Source organism: Buceros rhinoceros, unplaced genomic scaffold, assembly GCF_000710305.1.
Source record: "Buceros rhinoceros silvestris isolate BGI_N320 unplaced genomic scaffold, ASM71030v1 scaffold14301, whole genome shotgun sequence".
Classification (NCBI taxonomy): domain Eukaryota; kingdom Metazoa; phylum Chordata; class Aves; order Bucerotiformes; family Bucerotidae; genus Buceros; species Buceros rhinoceros.
In genome coordinates this window covers 24,719-28,323 of record NW_010394922.1, presented here as the reverse complement: position 1 = coordinate 28,323, position 3,605 = coordinate 24,719, and positions in this window count along the sequence as shown.

The following is a 3,605-nucleotide window of genomic DNA, read 5'->3' as shown; positions in this document are numbered from 1 at the left end:
GAGCTGGCCCCAGCCCTGCAGGTGATGTCCTACTGTTTTATGCTTTTCTAGAAAATCTAGCATTTTTTTCCAATCCTGTTGTGAATATTATTAATAATACTTGAGACTGTGGTTTTGAAGTCCGTTTGTAATACATGGATGCAGTCCACGTGCTTCATGATGAAGCAAACCCCCAGCCTTTCAAAGACTTCTCCGAAATAGTGGGTAATTCTGTAATCTTCAGTTGGTAGGACTTCTGTTTTGACAGTTTATGCTGAACGTAAATGTCTGTCCGACCGCCGTGTAAGTCTGACAGTACCTGTTGTAAAGGCATTTCCTCGGCCCTGTCTATGTCTTTTACTAAACAACTAACCTTTGGGATTTCAGACTTGTGAAAGTATTTCTGTTCATAAATAAAAGCAAAGACAGCACCTTTTGGGGTACTCAGGCTGTCATATGTAGTGTACGGCTGTGAGGTGTTAAAGCGGAGCCCAGCACCCTCCTTTCCTTCAGCTCCTCCCTGTTCAGTTATCTGTGTGGAGGAACATTAAAGGTCATTTATTGATAGCTGGGATCCTTTTGTTTTTTTTTGTCATGCTCTGTTAATTATTTTTAGCTCTTATCTGCCAGGCCAGGCTAGATTGTTTGGCGTAGCACCTGCAAGGGTATGTTAACAAAATACTGGGGTTTATGATTTTTTTTCAGTGCCTTGGCAAGACATAGTCAGTAATTAATGCCATAAGGGTCTAGAATAGCAACAAACAGCTTTGATTTTTCCTGATCTTGATGTGCAGAGCGACTTGTGGAGGTGGAGCATCTCAGAATCTATTTGAGACTGGAAACTTGAGGGAAAGTGAAGGAAGGAAATGAGAGTGTGTGGCAGAAGAAGGGAAACGAACACTACTCATCTGTATTTGCACCTCCTTGCTGTGTGCTCCACTGTCACTAACCTGCCTCAGAAGATAGAAGCTTTTATGAGCATTTGTGATGTGTCCCCCTCACTTGTGGATAACTCAAGCAAGTTTCTTCGGTTGCTGTGATGATTTGCCTTTGCCAGTCGTGAGGACGGTCACAGAAAGTCAAAATCCTTGAGTGCTCCTTAAACATTTCACCAGGAGCATTGAGGACTAAGAGGAATGTTCAGCAAACAAACGTAGTGTGTGATCATGTCCCAGGAAATAAAATCAGGGATGTCAGCTACCCTAAAAATTTGATTTGTTTTGTCTTGGTTTGTTTTCACTTTCAGAAGCGTGTCAATGCCAGAGTGGGGGTTTCCTTCCAACAGGTAGATTTTGGAGTTTGGTTAAAGGTGTGTGAGGCAAGAGATGTCCAGCGCCGCTCCAATAATTCAATCAGTGAATAAAGCTTTGTAAATCAAATTTGGGGCCAGAGTTGTTTGTTTTTTCCACAGCATGCTGCTCGTAAAACGCTGCTGTGTGCTTTAGAGGTGCCTACGGTTAGGAATGGGAAGGTTCCTATTTTTCATGGTTTCTTCTAATGGTTTTTTTTCACGCTCAAGCAACAAACTCGAACTGGTCTGTGTCAGGTAAATGCCTGACTGATGAGGAAACTGAGGGACTTCGATGTCGTCCAGATGCCTCTGAACCTCAGGTGTTCTCGTTAGAAAGATAGTGACAAGTCTAGGTGCTACAATTAGCATGGAAAATAAATAGAAGAGTATTGTGAAATCTGTGGAGCTTGACACTTGAAACCAAGCCCAGGTAAACTCAGGCTCTAAAATGGGGATTTGAGGGTGGCATGAGTAGGAGCTCAAGGTCCTGTAGAGGCAGTGCAACACAACCCCTGCAAAGGAAAGACTTGTATATCCCCTCGTTCCTTGCTCGTCCTAGTAGAAATTCCTAGACTATGAGAGAGGTTCTCTATTTTGGTAGGAAGTAGTGTGAGTTCCAGCTGAAGTATTGGAAAATCTTTCTTGCTGCCTGAGTGTCAGCTGGGTTTTAGGGCCTTCATCATCCTGTCCCTGTGTAGCGTAGCCTGGTGTGCAATGAGTAGGTGCTTCAGGGTGTGTTAAAAGCTTTGCTGGAGATTATGAGTAGTCCCTGCCTGTTCCTATTCACTGTTTGAGGCCATCTTTATAAAGTGGGGGTTGACTATTTTTCTTACTACAAAAAGATTTGTGCAATTTGCGTATGTTTGGATCTCACGTATCTGTAAACATTTCAAATTAAACCACAGAAATACTCTCTGACAGGATAGCAAGTCTAGTAGTTCATTCCCTGGACTAGCTAAGCTCTGAGACACACACATCCAAGTTACCTCATGGCATGTATTTCTGACCAGGGTGCTTATGTGAGGCTGGGGTTTTGATTTCTTTGATTTTCTTTTTATTTTTTTTTTTTTTTTTTAGTGCATCATCTCCAGTCTGGGAGAGTTGCTGCAGGGGAGGGGTAAGGCTCTTCTGCTGAGGTTGCACAATAGGTGCAGCAAAGAAAGGAGTGGAACTGATGTCAGCCTCTCAGTCATCTCAAGTATTGTGCAAATCTTAAAGGAAAATCTTAATAAAAAATTCCTCACTTCTGGACTAGAAGTGTTTTGTCATATTTTATCATCAAATGCGGTAAAATCTGCCAAATTTGTGACTCACACCCATGCTGGGTTCTGCACTAAATACCACAACAGACTGTTGCCTTAGGCGCCGTTAGGTTGAGACTGAGGTGGAGCTTCGATCTTTCGTCATCGCTCTGATACCGGAATCTGCATGGACTGAACTGTCACAGTCATTGGGAAACAGTCGCTCTTTCCATAGACAAGAATGTTCTTGTCACCTTTCATCTGTAAAAGCTATGGGTGTATTGTCCAGGCGCTGTTCCCTCCCGCGTACTAAAGCATGTGCTGCTGGTGTTCAGCAGTTTTGTGCTGGTTCCTGCTGGAGAACGGAACTACCAGTGCAGCGAGCTGCTGTGGAGTGCAGGGCGCAAAGTGCCTGAGAAGTTGTTCTGACATGGTATTTGAGGGTATTTTGGTACACACCAGGGATGTGGGATCCATGTAACACTGTTTTCATAGTGCTCTGCAAGAAACCTGAGATTATTTTGGCTTATTAAGCTGTTAATAACCCTTTCACTGCTGCCATGATTAGAGAATAGCTGTGTTTATATAGTCCCCTGCTACAAAGACTAATATTTATGTGGCTACTATCACCCTGGAATGTTGAACCCCTGGAATGTTGGACACCATTTTCTTTGAGGCTCTAATGAGATTTCTAAGCGTGTGCCCTGGGCCATGGCCCATCCTTTGCCATCATTTCGACACTCTCATGGGACAGCAGCAGTGTGTAAGTGTGGCTGTCCAAGCAGGTAATGGAAAACCAACCACAGCAGTAAGCTTGTCCTGGTAGATGCAGATCTGCTACGACGTGCGTTGCTATCTTACTGGGAGCTGTTTCGTTGTGGAGCAGCAGGTTATGGCTGAGAACTATCTGAGTGGAAGCTCTGAGTTCTGTAAGAAGAAAGCAAATGGACGACGCTGCTACATCTCCCATCACAACACTGCGTTTGGCACTACACCTATTCCCCTTCTCCCAGCTGCCTTGGACGCTCCCACCAGAGTACAGATAACGTTTGGCGTGGCTGGGGAGGGGGTGCCTACAGGCTCCCTTGTTCCGC